Here is an 18987-nt window from a genome sequence, read left to right on the forward strand (position 1 = left end):
CTTGTGTTTGAGCAGTGCTCCACATCATTTGTTTTTAAATGTCATCAGCTGCCGTCATGAGTCACTTATACTGAGTGTCGGCTTTTTCAGGCGTTAAAATGGAGCACTTTGTCAGGAAAAGGGGAAAATGTAATTGCTTAATCAATTCAGCGAGATCCACCGAGCCAATAAGGAAAATAAGGTAAACACAAGCAAGCTGTGCAAGCTAATGGACCACAAGCATTGACTATCCAATAGCCTTCACACAATAATGTGTTGTCAACCATAGAAAATGTCATTGACCAAAGAATCTGTTATTGACAAAGTACATAAAAAGGTTGCTTTCTATTAGACAGAACAGTGCTGGGTGAAAAGAACTGAAGACAATGAGCCAACGAACAATACAAGCACTGCTACTGCAGCATTGTGGCTAAAGCAGCTTGAATATTGACTATGGAGTAAGTAAGTTAGTTAGTTCTTTATTTGTCATTGTACGACTGTGCACGCCATGGGCCAACCTGAGCAGCATGTTTTTGGAGGCTGGGGAAACCGGAGCACCCTGGCTGGCTTTAGTCACAGTGCTGCCTCCTGGGTTTGTCCCTGTTTCAGAGCGTGGTGTCCTGCACTGGTCAACTACTCCACCTACTCCTACCTCTTCCTCCTGCGCAGCTCCCTCCGCTCCAAAACAGTCTTTCACCATCTTCTCCTTGTTTTTGTTTCTTGTAGCGCCTCTAGTGGCGTTTCCACTGTGCTGCAGGTGTGGGGGCTCTTTGTGCTTCTTCTGTGTTTCATAAGAAGAAATGTGTAGGTCAAATACTGTATCTTTAGCTCATAAGCTAGCCGTTCTTCATGACTTGTACGGATTCTCTGCAGTAAAAAAAAATCCACTGAAACTCACAAAACACTGCAAAGATGTACAAAAGTATGCAGTACAACAATGTGGAACACAGAAACGACAACCGCAACAGCAAAATCTAAAAACGTGTGTCTTTTAAGAGGCTTTGCCGTTAACTTATTCACACCCTTTGGTGTTGGACTGGCATCGGTATCGACAGCGACCCTGAGCCAAGTTTCAGTGTCAGATTGAAAAAAGAAAAGAAGGTATCGGAACAACACAGTACTATAGGTTTCTCTGCACTGACCCCCTTCTGGCTTGCGATGGTTGCAGTAACACTGAATGACAATAACCTATCATATAACCATGTATATCGGGTGTCCAAACCTCCAATTATGCAGCAAATTAATGGTTTCTGAAAGAAAGGCAGCGCCTCTTGATTAGTCATCCGGTATTTGGCCCTAAGTTTTATACACTGTTCAATGTGAGTAACGTACTGACGCCCCTGGACCAGGTCTAGACAGGATCTTAGCTCCTGAGACTAATTAAAAATCTGTCTCTCCAAACCATAGCCACAGTAGAGAAAACAGTAGTCTCCAAATCTGAAATTTTACAAACAAAAAGATATGTACAGAAATAAATTACGGTGAAATAATTATAAGCATAGATAGATAGAATCTCTCTAACAAGTAACATATCTGAAAGTTGAGTGTGCTTTGCTGCAACAGGCCACTGCAGCACAGTGTAATCCTTTCCACAGGGGATTCAGAGCAATATGAAGAAACGCTAAGACTGAGTTTGACTTCATTTTCTCGGTTACACTATATGCGCAGGGATTTTCCATGGTCCGCTATCATTTCACAAACCTTAGGCGATTCAAACTCTTAGAACTTTCCCTCAATACAAACTTAAAATCCATTAATTTAGCCAGTGACTTTATTAGGTTAACTTTTATCCCCCGTACGCTGTAACTAAAGGACCCAATTTCAGATTTTCTTCTTCATTTCTATATGCTTTGGTAAGGCTGCGGTGATTTCAAGTGAGATAGACAGATCAGTGTCCTCTAAAATGTGTAAGTGAGTGTGCAATACTGAAACTTCAACAGCTACTGACTTCATGAATAAACAAAAAAAGAAAAAAGTAAAGTTTTGAACCGCAGAGGATCCCAGTGCAGCTTTGCTTCGGAGTTGACCCCAGCAGGCTTGTTTACCAGAGAATCCTGCCTCACGTGTGGGGAGGTGGGGGATAATTTTTGCTCTCAGTACATTAGTGCTAGTGAATGGTGTCTATTTATATAGCACTTTTCACCTACCATAGGCACTCAAAGCACCACTCACCATCAAGGAACCACTCACCCATTTTCATTCTGAGTAACATGCAATGTATGCAGACACAAGGTAGGTGAAGTGTCTTGCTCAAGGGTACAATAACAGTGTACAGTGTGGTAGCCGAGATAAGATGACGATCATCTGTGGCACTGTACTACTACTACTACTACTACTACTACTACTACTACTACTACTACTACTACTACTACTACTACTACTACTACTACTACTACTACTACTACTACTACTACTACTACTACTACTACTACTACTACTACTACTACTACTACTAAAGGACAGCTTTCAACAACACAAGCTGTCAAATCCATCAGCAAAACTGACTCTCTACTCTGTAAATATTTCCTTTTTTTCTTTCTTTTTTTTTACAGTTATTGACAGAAATTTATTGTTGCTGTTCTGTTTTGTTGGTTTTAATGACACTTTTTTGTTGTTGCTGCAGCTTAGGGGTTGGTTCGGTCTTCACTCTCAGTAAACTCAGTAGTACGCAGAATGTTTTAACCCTCATCCCCCTCCCCCCACTCCACAATCAAGGATGAGAGAAACATCATTTCAAACCATCAGGGGCGGACTGGGACTGAAAAACAGCCCTGGACTCTGACCAGCCTGGCCCAAATTAGCGTAAATGCGACACTTCCACAAAGACATACATTAACCTCTTACCCTCCGCCTTAACCGAGAGCATTTTCTCCAGTTCGGCTTTACCCAAATCCAAAGGCTTCTTGACTGGAGAGCAACACTGTAACGCCTCATTTGAAAGTCTAGAAAAGTGATTGTAACTTTTTATCGCTGCATTTTTGTCATGTTTTCGTCACTTTTTCCTTGCGTTGTTGTTGTTTGGTGTTGTGTTTTTGTCTCTTGTTTTTCGCTTTTTTTTCATGTTTTTGTTGTTTTTTCATTGCTTTGTCGTCACGTTTTGGTCACATTCTGTTGTGTTTTTGTCACTTTTTTGTTGCTTTTACAGCACATTATTGTTCCGTTTTCATCCTCGTTTTTGGATGCTTTTCTTTTAAGCTTTTAGATTTGGGTAAAGCTCGACTACGGCAGGGTGTTGAGAGGTTAAGGAGAAAAGTGAGAGGCCAGGCCGGTGGCCCTAGAGCCGGTGGCCCTTCTGTGCTCTTCCACAATGGACACATGGCCAGTCCGCCCCTGCAAACCATTCACATGGTTTGACAAAATAATGAAATCTTGAATCTTGAATCTTTTATAACATACGTTTCAAGCTCATGTGTGAAATGTTAGTTCTCCAATTCAAAAATCTCTATTCAATGCCTGTCTTCATGTCGGCTACATTTTATATGTTGCCATGGACTCCATGTATTACCCAGTGATTCTGTTTATCTCGTTTGTCTTTAATTCATCATCGATAATCAATAACAAAGCTTCAACTCGGTGTCCAGTGCAAGTCTATCCAGCTCATCATTTGGGGAATGTTTTATAACCCATATAACTTAATAACGCAGTTTTCCCCGGAAAAGAAAGATGAATAATTTTCCTTCTGCGAACCTGAGCTTATCCCCTGTGTCACGTTCCCGTTCTGACCACCGGGGGGCAGTGTTGCTCTTCAGCTCCTCTGCTCTCTGCCACCATGCGGGGATGTTTCTGGGACAGTGTGACATTAAAGTAGGCAGTAAAAGGTTAAATACTTTTCTCAAGGGTGCTCCGAACGCCCCCTACCATACGCTCGGGCCCTCAGACGGGACGATCCTAAAGCTGCCGCCCACCGCACAGTTTTACAGCGCCATAACGGGCCGCACTGTGGGTGTCTCCGTATGCAAATCAGCGCGCGGTAATAAGGACCTAGTCTGGATGTGACGTCGTTTCGAGGCATTCTCTCATTCTGTTTTATAGAAACAATATGCTGAACTGGACACCATCTCGTTTATTGTGCTGAAATGGGTGGACTGTGGGAACAAGAGGACGGATTATTAGACCAAATTGTAATATGTTGAGATATATTTAATTTGTGACTTGCGCTCTGGGGTAATATAGTGTAATTGCAGCTGTTTTTCTTAGACCTGGCCTTAACCCAGCTCAGACCAATATCGTCATTGCCCTATGAACGTGTGTGTGAGTGATCGGTGGTCGTCGTTCGTCGGAGAGGCTGTTGCTGCAGGTTTTCAATCAGCGTCAGGGCGGCTGTGGCTTTTGAAGCAGCTACCATGTCACAGGTTCAGAGCGGGTTATGAATAATGCAATGTACAGCAACATGGAGTGTCCATTTACATTTCATCGTGAGCAACCCATGTTTTAGGTGTGCATTGTTTAAAAAGGTTTTGAACAAATTTACCAGCCTTAGTCCAGTTGTGATTATATATCTGACTTAGTTGCCTGTAATTCACATAGTAACTGCACAGGCTAGACTGTGGTATATGTTGTTTTTAGTTGGTGTTTTTCATAATTTTAAACTGATATTCTGCAGTCACTGTATATTCAATAAACAGACACAAGTGGGCACTCCTCTCCTCGAGTGCCTGCTAATCTTTTTTGACTGTGGTTCACAAAGTTTCAGTCTCAGCATCAAGTCACTTTTTTCTGTCATCATTACTGGGGATTATTTGCAGTTCTGGGGTGACAGGTTTCTATGGTGATTTCTGCTGTGATAACTTTCTTCTCACTATCTTTCATCTTTTCATCATATCATTATCTCGATGACGCCATCCTCTCGCTCACCCCCAGCCTATAGCCTCACCACTGCTTCTCGAATCAGCAATTGATTTTGATGTTTAAGCATTTTTTTTTTGTAAGTAAAAGCTGCCTTAGGGCTGTTGGAACCACACTGACTGTCTGGCATTGTCCTTGAAGCTCACCTGTAGCGAGCACCTTGTTATTGTTACATTATATCGGCCCTGATGCTGCTCTGGAGTGGGTGCATTGGACGTTTAGTGCTTTTTTCACAATAACATGATAATTACATTTTTTGCAAAAGCTTGAAATACCTATTTTAAACCGTAGCTACACATTTTGATTGCCCATTTCTCTGCACATTTCCCGTGGTGCATCCGCCATTGTTACACCCCCTGCTGTGCATAACATCCTCCCTGGCTTTCACCGCAAAACCAATTAATTTAGTTTTCTTATTTTACGCAGTCTCCTCAGTCAGATGAAATGGTCCATGTTTTGGCCCCCCGTTTATTTATTTATTTTGCATTTGATTAACTAAAGCTTTTTAAACCCCTGCTTGAAATACCGTACATAATGAGTAATCATCCATGAGCGATGCTTTACTTTGCTGCTGCTGGGTCTTATCCACTTGAATGATCAAAGCACAGAGCGCTATAATAAAAAAAAAAAAAGTGTTAAGTCCGAATGCTGTTCAGGAAGAAATAAGCCTGGGGCGAAAAAGAAAAGTAAGCTATAAATCTATACTGTATATAGGGAGCATGTTTTCTATATGATACCACCTAAAGCCGACAAGTTATTCTGTTCAAATCCTTACACTATTTTTTTGCAGTCTCAGTGTCACTGGATAAATAGTATGAATTTTTTTTTAATTTTACTTTTTTGTTAACCATTATTTGATTTCCCCAATGTCTGTATATTAATTCAAACCTTGTGCCATGGGAGAGGTTTGGAGTATGCGCCTTCATTACAAATATGGCCATATGGAGATTAGCCACAGCCCAGACCCCATCCAATTACTTTGACAACAAGATGAAACATTCTCCAATTGTGAGTGGCTGCTTTACTTTTTTACAGCAATGTCATTCTCCGTCTTCCTGATGAACGAGCAAAGCAGAAATGGCAGGAGTCTAGCTGTTACTTTTTCATGTCATTTTTCAACATGTGGCAGCATGTCGGCACAGTCACTGAGTGTCCAGGGTCTTTCTGTGTTCGAGTTTGCAGGTTCTCCAGTGCATGGGTGGGCTTTTCGGTTTCTCCCGTGAACTGAATCATGCATATCCTCCAATCCTGAATCCTGACTAAGATCCTGATTCAAGAGGTATGAATTTTTGCCACTGAGAAATTGCCTGGTGCGTCTTCATAAATGATTAAAGAGATGGGTATTATTCTTACACTTTGTTGGTTAGAAAATGCAATATTGATTTGAAACAGCTAAAACAAAATACCCGGTAGTTTCACTTCCAAATTTGCATGCAATGTCTCTCCTCTTTTGCTGCGTTCCAGGGATTTTTCCCACTTGTCCGTCATAGTAGTAGATACTTCAAGACATACAAAATTTACAAAACTTGACTGGTACAGTGGTTGTGTTCAGTGTTAATTTTGACAACATATTTTAATTTAGTTTTAGTCTTTGTCTTTTGACTAAAATGGAATTTAATTTTAGTCGAGATTTAGTCAAATAAATCGTCTCAATTTTAGTCTAGTTTTAGTCGACTAAAATTGCAAGTAAATTTAGTCGACTAAAATTGCAAGTAAATTTAGTCGACTAAATTTAAGACTAATTTAGTCGACTTTGCATTGATGATATTGATTATAATCATATTTAGGCCCGAGCGCCATACATGGCGATAGGGACTATTGCTTCTGCAACGCAGGGGGGCACCAGGGTGCGCTTCGATGCCGTACGGAGTGCACAACGGACACGACAGCCACCTCCGACCACGACAGACGCATAGGACTTGGCCAGAGCTTTCCGAAAATGTCTAATGTGTAAAAACAGCTACAATGGAAAAACGCCTATATTGTTTTTGCTTTTGCAGAAAAGCCTTCCCGGGGGCTTCAGCGGCCAACCGCGCGCTCCACGTACACGCCAGAAAAAAATGACCCGCAACTTTTTTGAGCGCCTTAGCCAGAGCTTTCCAACGGTGTACAGCATGTGGTGGTAACGGCAACGGCTTAGGTTTTTTGGGCAAAAAACGATTATTTTTCTTTCTTTCTTTCTATCTTTCTTTCTTTCTTTCCGCCTCTTAAAACTGGATTTTCACCCCCTGAACGTGCGCGAAAACTCAATTAAAAATCACCGAAAAATCCGGTCTGGTGAAAAATTTACGAAAATGTGAGTGTCCAATGTGGGACGTGCAAAATGGCACAACAGCGCCACCTGCAAATTTGAAAAAAATAATTCAGTGACGGAGAGCCTCCACCAACTTGGACACACACTCGCGCCTTTGGGCACAGACATTGTCCAGGTCGTGACCAGCAAAAAACATTATTATGACCCCGCCCCCTGACAAACAGGAAGTCCCCTATTTTGAGTGGAAAAATGAGGAAAAGTCAAATTGCCTCCACGCTGATGTCGCATTTGAACGAACTCCTCCGTGGGCGTTTGTCCGAATGAGCTTCTGATCGCTTCTAACTCATCTACACATGTTGGGGATCAAAAGTTATCCAAAGAATTTTGCTACGTTTTGCGGTCTTCGTCCAGTGGAGCCCCAAAGTTGACCTTTATTTTGGCGATTTCTGAGACCTCAATAATGGCCCCCGTTCGCACAAACTAGCTCAGATTATTACCAAAACTCATACACATGTTGCCCCTTCACCCCCGCATACATGACATGAGGTTTGGTGGCAGTGGACCCAACAGCGCCCCCTATAAAATGCATGTTAATGTCATCACTCATTCACTGGGTACGTACCAGAGAGTCATGACCCTGACAGTTGCATGCGCCTTGGTCAGAGCTTTCCGAAAATGTATAATATATGGTATTTCGAGCAACGGGAACCCTTGTTAGGCCCGAGCGCCATACATGGCGATAGGGACTATTGCTTCTGCAACGCAGGGGGGCACCAGGGTGCGCTTCGATGCCGTACGGAGTGCACAACGGACACGACAGCCACCTCCGACCACGACAGACGCATAGGACTCGGCCAGAGCTTTCCGAAAATGTCTAATGTGTAAAAACAGCTACAATGGAAAAACGCCTATATTGTTTTTGCTTTTGCAGAAAAGCCTTCCCGGGGGCTTCAGCGGCCAACCGCGCGCTCCACGTACACGCCAGAAAAAAATGACCCGCAACTTTTTTGAGCGCCTTAGCCAGAGCTTTCCAACGGTGTACAGCATGTGGTGGTAACGGCAACGGCTTAGGTTTTTTGGGCAAAAAACGATTATTTTTCTTTCTTTCTTTCTATCTTTCTTTCTTTCTTTCCGCCTCTTAAAACTGGATTTTCACCCCCTGAACGTGCGCGAAAACTCAATTAAAAATCACCGAAAAATCCGGTCTGGTGAAAAATTTACGAAAATGTGAGTGTCCAATGTGGGACGTGCAAAATGGCACAACAGCGCCACCTGCAAATTTGAAAAAAATAATTCAGTGACGGAGAGCCTCCACCAACTTGGACACACACTCGCGCCTTTGGGCCTTAAGTGGGTTTTAAGTCGTTCTAAGTGGTCCCACCCATCCTCCGTGGAAATGGCCAGAGGTCTTAGCCAGGCAGCATGGTGGCCTCTGTAAGACTTTTCTCTGAAATTCGTCAATTTTCCAAATTTCCTCCTTTATTCACTACGGCTACAGTTTTAAACTCGTACATGTTTATACTACCCCTCTGTCACAGAAAGATGCTTCAATTTCCATGTTTTTGCCTCCAAAATCAACTTTTTCTAAAGTTTATAGTGACAGGAAGTTTAGTTTACCCGTTTCCTGTCCGTCCCTCTGTGTGTTCCTCGTACTATTTCGCTCTCAACGAAATATTCTTTATATGGAGGGTGCTGCTGGGCTGGTGCACCCTCTCATCAAATCTTTGGGCAGTCAGAGGAATTTACCCTAATTAAAAAGAATGAAATATATTAATGCTTAAGCTGTAATTTCCGTTTCCTGCAAATACTCAAGTGCAGTCTTTCATAACATTAATCTTAAATTGGCTGCAGTATTCACTAAGCTTGTGAAGCTCCATTGGTATTCCTATACGTTAGGTTGTTGGATCGATCCCAGCCATCACCTTTTTTTTTTCCCCTTTTGGACTCGGTACTTTCTAAATTCCAGAAATTTAGAGAAGCCTTGCCCTCATCAGGCCCATGTTTGTATGGACTTATATCTCAGTGGTAAAAGGTCGTCTTAGGTGAAGGAGGTAGCTTGTCCTAACATTTCTAATGCACGGGGAGTTTCATAAGACATTCCTTTGTTCAGCTGGTATTTTAACTGTGTCTGTATAGTGTCATAGGTAGAGCACGGGGTTCATAACCATGAGGCTGCTGGATCAATTCTGACCTTTACTATTTCTATCTATTTTTTTTTTTCCCTCGGCACCTACTGGAAATTACATAATTCAGCACCTATGGTCCCACCCTCATGAAAAAAGTGGAAAGAACGCTTACAGAATTTGCATAACTAAAGAAATGGCAGGATAGTAGGGCAACTATTGAGGCAACACCAGGGACTATGTCGAAAACAATCAAGAAAATGGAGGGGGAAAATTGACCAAAAATTACCTCTCCTCAGGTGCTGGGACCTAATTTTGGAGTGTTATTCTAGAGAATACTAGCCCACATCAGGCAAATGATAGTATGTTGTTATAGCTCAGTGATAGTGTACTGGTCTCTGGTATAGGAGGTTGCCAGTTCAAACACTGCCATGACAATTTTCCAATTCTTTGTTTTTTCACATGATTCACATATTTTTGAGCCTGATAAAAGTACACAATGAGAACCAAGTAATGTGACACAATTGTGTATTCCCTTCCCCCTCTTCACTCGTGCAGCCCAGTGCAGAGAGGTGTTCCATTGAAACATCCCTCTGGTTACTTCCACATTATAGTAAAACGTGTCTTCCTACAACAAGTATGAAAGGTTTGATGCAACGTCTTTTTCTGATTCTACTGTATCCGTTTGTCATCTTTGATAGACTTACATTACTTATAGACTTGTATTACAAGCTTCATATCTGGAACAGCAGCCCAGGCTGAGGACAGGGGGCCTTCAGGCTGAGGCAACAGTGGGCCGGCACCAAAGCTACTTGGGACAAGAGTGAGGCCGGTGTGTGACAAAGGCTGTAAGACAGTGGTTTGGGTGTGAGACAGAGGCTAAAGCAGGTTTGGGTGACACTGAGCGTGGGCATTCGCAAGGGGGGAGGTCGCCAGGGGCAAGAGCGATCAGAAGGGCTCACAAAGAGCATAGCAATCGGGGGGCTCGCATGGGGCGACAGCGAGCAGGGGCGATTGCAAGGGGGGGGATGCCAGGGGCGAGGGCCGCACGACGCCGCTTGCGGCTTTAATTAATCTTGTTCCTCTGCTTCATGGAGCTGCTCCACATGAACAAAGCTCAGAGCTGATCCTTTGGTAGTGAATTTACATGATCTGAGGCTCTTTCAGACGGTCAATAGAAGTTTGGATGATTTTAGTCTCTCCTTTTCATTTTTATTTAGGCTTATTTTAGTCGACTAAAATATGTGGACATTTTAGTCATAGTTTTAGTCTCATGAGAAACTTTTAATTTAGTCTTAGTTCAATTTTAGTCGTCAAAAATATCACTTTGACTAAAATTGAGACAAAATATTTTAGTCGACGAAATTAACACTGGTTGTGTTAAAGTGTTCCCATTAGCTGCATCTCATATCTGAACTCGGAGCAGCCTGATCATCTCCAAGTTGACATATTGTAATTACAGGCATGGCGAGTGTCTTTTCTTTGCAATGAAAGAATTAAGCTTTGCAAGAGGCTGAGAGGTGAGGAAAGCATTTCATGGATACGCAAGGGCCTCAGGAGGAGCTTTTTAGCAACAGGAGGAACCTTTTGGGAGCGGTGCTAAAAACAGCCTCTGGGAAAGATTCAAAGATGCGCCGGCATCTCGAAGTGCAACTCCTGGGCATCATATGGATCTCATGGATAACTTTGTATAGACACAGACAATGTATTGTTCTGGTACCGGTATCATAAACCAAGTCATTTTTGAAAGCTACCCAGCTCTACAACTATATCTACAGATTTCAAATTAAGATGTTGCACAAATAGGAAAATCAAATAGCATTGCATATTGTAGCACAGTCTGTATGGGCTGGTAAAAGCTTTGGCCAAACAATTAAGAGACATAAAATGTGCCTGTGGCTAAATTGGCCATTATGGTACAAGCAGTGACACAGCATGTATACCTTATGGCTGCTACAAGTCTGGCTAAAAGCGATAATGTCAAATAAAAATGCATGCTTTCTTCATTTGGCTATACAGTCAACTCTCTACAACACACCCCTATACATTCAGGACCGGTATAAGAAGGATTTTCTATCACCGGGTTGCAAAATCGCATTTCTTTGTGTCTTGGTGAAGGTGCTAACTTTCACACGGGGAGATTTGGGTGTTGCTGGGATGCACAGCTTGTTACCGTGGCCTTGTTACTGCGGTGGCACAAAAAGGCGCAGACAGTTGCTTTTGGGCACACAATCATGCACCACTGCACTTTCTCGGCTCCTCTTTTAGATCTGCTCATTATGAACAGAGAGTCAGCCACAAAGACTATAGATCACACCAGCCTTTTCTTTTCTTTCACCCCCCCAAAAAATTGTGGGTGTCAATTGGCAATGGGATAGGCTGTCATCTCACCGTACAAAGTGTGAGAGGTTTTTTTTTTTTCTTTCTATACCGATAATAGGAGGTGCATTAGAAGGCAAAGCTACAGAGAGCATTTCAGAGGGAGTTCATTAAAATGAGGGAGTCTGGGGATAACTTTTCACTTCTGATCTACTTTTAAAGAGACAAGGTGCTGCAATAATTTATCATGTGACCTCATCAGACGCACTCATGACCGTCAGTGATCTGTCTCTGAACCGCTGTCTGAACTTAAAGGCATAGCATTACTTGTTATCCAGTTGATCTAATGCACACTTCATTTACATGTTGTGCACTAAGAGTCGACTGATAATTGGGTATTTTACAATATCGGCTGTTATCATTCTGCTAAAAGGCCGATATCTCTGGAGGCAAAAGTGATAGAGACGTTTGTTGCTTTGAAAAGAGCTCAGCAAGAGCCGTCAAAGGAGCCTTACCACAACTACCCAGACCTCAGGGGTGCTGAGAAACCAAATCGGTCACAAGTTTGTACACCTATTTTATACTGCAGACTTTTTCCTGTAATTTTCTAACCATTAGAAATAGAGACTTACTGTTTTTTGTGTAGGAATCGGGTGCCTTTTGTCTTTCAAATGAGCCATCTCTGAAGTATCTATTCAACTTGATTGTCCTGAATAAATCAGCCGTACAACCCTGATACAGCGGCCCCTGCTGTCACAGGAAACACTGTCACATTTTACAGTTTAGAAGCATCATACACACTAAAGTACTATACAATTCGGCAAACAAGATCCACAAAAAACTGCATCGGCCTTGGAAAAAACGATATCGATCGACTTCACAACCATAGAGTGTAGAATTAATAGCGGATTTACAGACTCCTCCCTCCCTGCTGTGACGTAGCATGTTCCTAAAAAAGGCATGAGGGCGGGATCTTCACTGTACTGTAGACTCGGCCCTCGTGTAGCTCTCATGCTAGTATATGAGATTTCTAATTTCTAGTTTAGGAAAATTCGCCACCAGGCTTTAAAGTTGTTCTTCATGTGTCAAAAGTGCAATGCTTGCTTATGGAAAATTTGGCCGCCCCTGTACGGAAGTGCTACAGCAATGGAGGGTAATGAAACTCTGCTATTGTGCACAACACCAGGAAATTGCATAAATAACATGAATGAACTGTTTTCGTTGTTGTTGCAGTTGTTGGTGGTGATGGCCACTCTTATTCAACACTCATTTTTCTGTCCCTATAATTGTGCGAGCATATTAATAAAAGAAAGCCTGGATAAGAAAATAACTAAAGAAATACAGCCTTTGAAGAACCTAGAAGAAATCAGCCGGTTTCAGTATATTTACGTATCTGGCCTAATCTAATACATCTAATCCAGTGTCATGAGTTTGTATCCTGAGTGCATGTGATCAAGCACATTTACAGTGATTTGCAAGAGACACAGTTATCAGCAAATAGCCCCAGTTTAGGAGCTCTCCCCACATTCTCCATCCCTTTGCACAGCTCACGTCCCGTACCATGACACATAAAACACATAAGAAACCGCAGACCGCTTTGTGGAAAATACTCTATGACAGTAAGTAGGACAAATGCTTTTGCATAATTATTTGCTTTTTCTTTCACTGCTTTGCTTTGTCCAATTGATTGCGATCATGTAGTATTATGTACAATATCATTTTGGACTATATGCTGTGTGATATGTTGGGAAACTTTAGCACTTTTTTCAGCTCATGTATCACGGGTAGCAAAGTCTTGGGTACTTTACTCTCAGGAGAATTTAAAATACACAAGAACTTCATCATTTCTGTCTTTCATTCGCCTTTCATTGAATGTCACGGTGAAATTTGCACTAATATATTGAGGATTTATAAGATCATCTGTCTTTGTTCAAGCCGTGAGTAATAATAATAGACCAAAATGCCAACTAATACGGGAACCAGTAACACAACTTCCAACAATGGGGGCTGAAAAATCTGTAAAATGTTGTGTGGCTGTTAACACCTTCTCACAAAAAACGCACAACACTTTTGGATACATCCTCAAGGTGCATGACAGTGCAGCGGGCCCACCTGCTGCGCTTTCACTTTGAACTCAAATAGACTTCTTAGTTTTGATGAGGGCTTTCCAGTTAGCTTTTCCCACAAACTTAAAGCATCTTCGGCAATTCATTATGGCAGAATATGGGCTTTGAAGTGTATCAGTACGTTTTTATGATAACATTTACTTGCAGTATCAAAGATAGAACAGTCAGAAACATTGCATATTAATAATTAAAGGTTGTCATAAGCACATCAGGGATTTGTCTTTTTGAAATGTATGATATTGCTTTTTCTAGGCAGGGAGTTTGCACAAAGGACTTTCTGGTCTGTTGACTCTTTTTTTTTTTTGAACTTCTATCATGTAAATAGTCTCTTTCATACTGTAATGTAATCTGATCAAATATTCATAGTTGGGATAAACCACAAGATGCATCAAAGTTATGTTTCTCTAACTCTTGCCAAATTTGCTTTTTCCTTTAGACTTTAAACAGCCCATTGACAGTGTTTTCTTCCCTTTTTTGCGAAATTTTGATTTCATTTGAAAGACGGAGGGCATCGCATTAAGTATTAAGCAAGTTGAGGAAAAGTGGATAATCTTTTGGGGCGGGATCAATTGTAATCTAATCACTCAGTCAGAATAAGAGGGAAAAGTGCCAAACCTAATAGTTGCACTTAAAGTCATTACCTTCTGCAGACTTAACAGCGCTCTTGCAAAAACAAATCCATCCATAAATCGCAGGAGAAGTGCTTTTTGCAGTAAAAATTGCTACATGAAGAGCTATACATTTGCGACGGAGGCCATCTATTTTGTTAACTACCGGCGCGTGTGACAGCTGTACGTCTGAGTTTCCTGGGGTGACGTGATTGGTGAGCTGTCGGCTGTGGCAGTATTTCATCAGCCCACGGTAAGATGAATACGTTAGCTGCTGTGGCTAACATGCGCACACTGGTCAACTCAAAACAGCCACAAGGTATAATGCATTTTGGGTGTTTTGACAAATGCAAGCAAATATGTCATTCTTTTTAGCTGTCACATTATCGACGGCATCAGCACAATGTCATAAATTATGTAAAGATTGATGGAGAAGGCTGAACATGTGTCTTTTTTTTTTTACTTTCTGGTAAAAAAAAAATCTACCTTTGTAGCAGTCACAGCAGCAGACCCATAGTTCTTCACAGAGAAGACATTAACTTGTAATGGCAGCTCTCAAAACGCGCAGTCGGTGCAGATAGTTGGAAAGTGTGCATCACGTAAAAACAAGCTCAATTTGTGAATCATCTCTTGAAGCAGTGTATATCCCTGGGCCCATTACACAGAGCCCCAGGGAGTTCTAGCAGCTCTCTTTAAAGATGGAGTATTATGCTTTTTATAATAATAATAATAATAATAATAATAATAATAATAATAATGTCAAACACATCTTTACCACTACCTTGCACTTTCTTGGTTAGAAAATGCAATTTAACATCAGGTACATTTTCTTCCAAGTCCAGGATGATGATACCCCTCTGTATTTTCTATACACAGGGATATCACTGAATCCAGGACAGCCAGCCCTTGTTCACAGCTGGAGCCAAAGTCAAACGGATCCGTGCAATAAATCGTTTTTTTCTTGTTACCACCAGAGATGGTTTTCGGTGCCAGTGCCTTGACGGTGCTTTTTTCGATACCTATGTTGTTTTAATTCAATAAAAATCACATGGGCATAAAAAAAGTATCGTTCAGGATGTCATGAAACCGCACATGAAAGAACACAGGCCGCAGCAGTGTCGCCTGGAACTTCATGTTTTGAGCAGAATTCCCACTTAAGCGGCGATACAAAGCGAGAAAGGACGTTATTACCTCCAGAGCTGCAGGGACAGATCCACGTCAGGACGCCGTTTCTTTCTGCTAAACTTTTTCTGAACACGCTGCGCAAAAGCACTTCACACGGCAAAGATCTTTACAGAGCACGAGCGCTCACTCTGTCACTAATACTCTATCAAAACTGTACCAAAAACTCTAATACAGAGTGAACGCTCATTATTCCACTAACAATCTTTGATGTTCCCCTCACTGCAGAGTGAACAACAGTTAAGCTCAGCCTCCTCCGTGGGTCTGTCGCCAAAGTTAAAGACGTCTTTCTTGTTGTCCTGGCTCTGTTATGCTTTTCAATTTGCCTAAAACTCAAGTTCCTCATTCAGTCATGGTTTAGTCCTCCTAGGTTTACAACCGGTTTAGGTTAAGTCCTGGTTTAGTCCTGGCTCAGACCTGAGGCAGACCGCAGCTTTGCAAGCTATTTACAAAAGTTTAGTGAGTAGCTTTTTTCTTTGCTTTGCTTAAAGGCAGTACTAAGGAACTTGTTTACCTTAATAAATCATTTTTGTAGTCCCTCTGGGGGTAGTACAAGTGTTAATGGGACGATTGGGGGGTCTTTCATCTCCCCCTGGTGTCTCTGGCCAGAAAACCACCATTGCAACTTGACTGCCACCGGACCGGAGCAGCCAATACACACTAATGAAATCACGATGAAGAAGCTAACATGCTAACGGGCAAAGATAAATGCGGGCCAGCGCTACTTAAACAGTATTTACACCTACAGTTGCGCTTATGGCCTCTAGGGGCAGGAGTTACTTGGTACTGCTTTAAGAAAACACTGCATTTGCACCGAAGTGGCTAATCATGTGCGGACACAATCATGTTGCTTTTTTTTTGTATAGCTGCAGGTCATATATGGAGATAAAAAATTACCGAAATGAGGTACCCAAAGAATTTTTTGTCTTTCGATACTGGAACAGATGCCGTTATGGGAGAGCCGAGAGCTTTTTTCTAATCAATGGTAAATGACCCAAAAAAACCACATTGTCATTCATGACCCTGTTAACACAGAACTAATAACACTGCAACAATGACAGACATCTGGCCTTTGCTGATTGGTTTACTCCACTTCCTGCATGCGTACGTTCCGCTCTCCAAATGTATTTGATGTGGCAACCTATGGAGCACTGGATGTCAGAACTGGCGATTTCTGCAATAGTCTACTCCAGCCTGAACAGATTTGATTGGATAAATACTTAAGTGATCCTGGGAGGAATTCATTTTTCATCAGAAGGAGTCAAACACTCAAAGTCCCCCCATTTCGTGAAGCTGAAGGTGGTTATCCCTTCATCAACTAGAAAGTCCTGAGTGAGCCCACCTATGCTCCTCCTGCTGAAAACACCTGATGTTGCCTGTGACATCATCATTGCCCCGTGTTTGCCTACCAAGTGAGGCAGGATTCTGTGGCAAACACCTGCCATCTGAAGGCAATAGAAACAAGAGAGTTATCACTGGGTTACTCTGAGCTTAGACAGTGTCCATGCTAAGGTGTAATCATCTCAAAGTTATAACATTTTTTTCATCCACTGATAAGAATTTCTTCAGCTCTCTTCCAGTTAATATCATCTTTCATCTTTTTTGACGTTTGAATACTCCACACTTGTTTCATCTACAAAATAAAGCCTTTTATTCCTTTTATCATATCAAACACAACCTCGCTATTGTGTGTTTTTTTCTCGTCTCGCTCGAGCTTTAAGATGTGAGCCGGTGTTTGAACTGCGGCTGATTATCTTCCATTCTGACACCCACATGAATGTTTTGGCTCTGTCTGCCTTCATGACTGACTCATTCTGGGCCTGCGTCTAAGCTCATATCTCATGCTTTTTTATTTTCGCTCTGGCTGCTTTTATCTACGGTAAAAGTACAAACCACAGTCATTTCAGTATTTAAAGAAGTGCATTCACTCCAAAATTCACCTTTTTATGTTGCCTTGTTGCTCCTCTCCTCAAACTGTGTTCAAAAAAGGCATGAAGGACTCCAGTAATATTAGAAATTGATTGAAATAGTCAACGTTGTGCTGCAAAAACTGTGTTGAATTCGTAACAGAAGGCGCACAAGAGAGCAATATGTTCTTAATATTAAAATCTATAGTGACTTACTAATACTTCATGACTACATAATATCTGATCAAAAATGTATGAAGAAACTGACTTGTGCTGCATGATGATCATCGATAAGGCTGCAGCGTGCTGTGCCAGTTTGATTAATGTCTCTCCAAAATATGTGGCTGAGACCAAAAGCATCTCATGAGTGAATGTGATATTGGGCTCAACCCAAATATGACCCAAATGTCAGGGGTGACTGCACTCTTATTTGCAAATAACATTTAGATTTTTACAAACAAGCAAGTCTGGGGATTTTGTAAGTTTCAATCCAACTAATATTTGTCATGCCATTGCACACAACAAACATCGATAAGAGACAAAATGATTGAATAGGCAAATAATGGATTGCGAGAAATGCCTTCCCGAACTCGAGGAGGGCCAACTTAGGCTAATGATCATTCAGTGTGTCTCCAGTTGAAGTGATTGCCTTGTAAAGAATGTATTCCCCTCTGGCTGCAAAGAGTTAGAGTTGCTCTGTGCCCCTTTCACCTTGTGATATGCCTCTTTTTGAGAAAGCTTGCTGGGGTTATTTCAATACTTGGACCGTAGCGCTAGAACTGTGAATGCTGGCAGCTATGCATTCTGCAGCAGACATGCCAAGATGCGGTTAAGTGTGATTGACTGGCAAAGGTTTTCTCCACCATGAACCTCCAAACAGCACATTGCTCATTGGCACCAGTCACAATCTGCATGAATTAAACTGTGCTGAGTTTTATGAGCACACCCTGCTCTGGTTTATTGTGATCAATAGCTGACACTTCAGGCCTTTCACACTGCACTTAACCCCATTTAACCTGCCTCTAATTCTCTCCCTCTTTCTGTACATGAGCGGCCACTGGGTCACCACTACATTACTGTATGGGAATGCCAATAACCTCTGCATTTCACTCCTGATGTTTCTCATTTGTTATGTGTCCAGAACAGTGAAGTTTATAAGATAAGAGTTCATCTTTTTGGAAAGCCTACTTGGTGCTCTTTACCAAAGTTGCTGTTTCTGTCTAGAAATTGTTACACAGCCAATAACTGCAGCCAAAGATGTTACTTTCTCGGTCATTTTATTATGATATAAGAGTGAAATTGGCCAAACATTAATTTCTGCACTTGTTTTATAAGAAAATATAAGAACCCCAGTGAGCTCCAAGGCTGTGATGGCCGAATGAATTTATAGGATTTGAGATGGGTCAATCCATATCATGGATTTTGATTTATGTTTGTAAAGCAAGCCAGCATTTTAGTTTCCACACTGGACACGAATCGACATTTTCTTTTCAAGTAGTTCCTCCACATTGCAGTCTTCAGTTCATTCCGCTCAAGTTTTACAGAATAGCAGAGGAGTTCACCTTGGCAAAGCAGTCGAGCAAAATGTCAAATACCTGCACAGAGTCATTCACAGTGCTTTGCAGAACAAGGGCCATTGAATAG

Source organism: Gobius niger, assembly GCF_951799975.1.
Source record: "Gobius niger genome assembly, chromosome: 13".
NCBI classification, from domain to species: domain Eukaryota; kingdom Metazoa; phylum Chordata; class Actinopteri; order Gobiiformes; family Gobiidae; genus Gobius; species Gobius niger.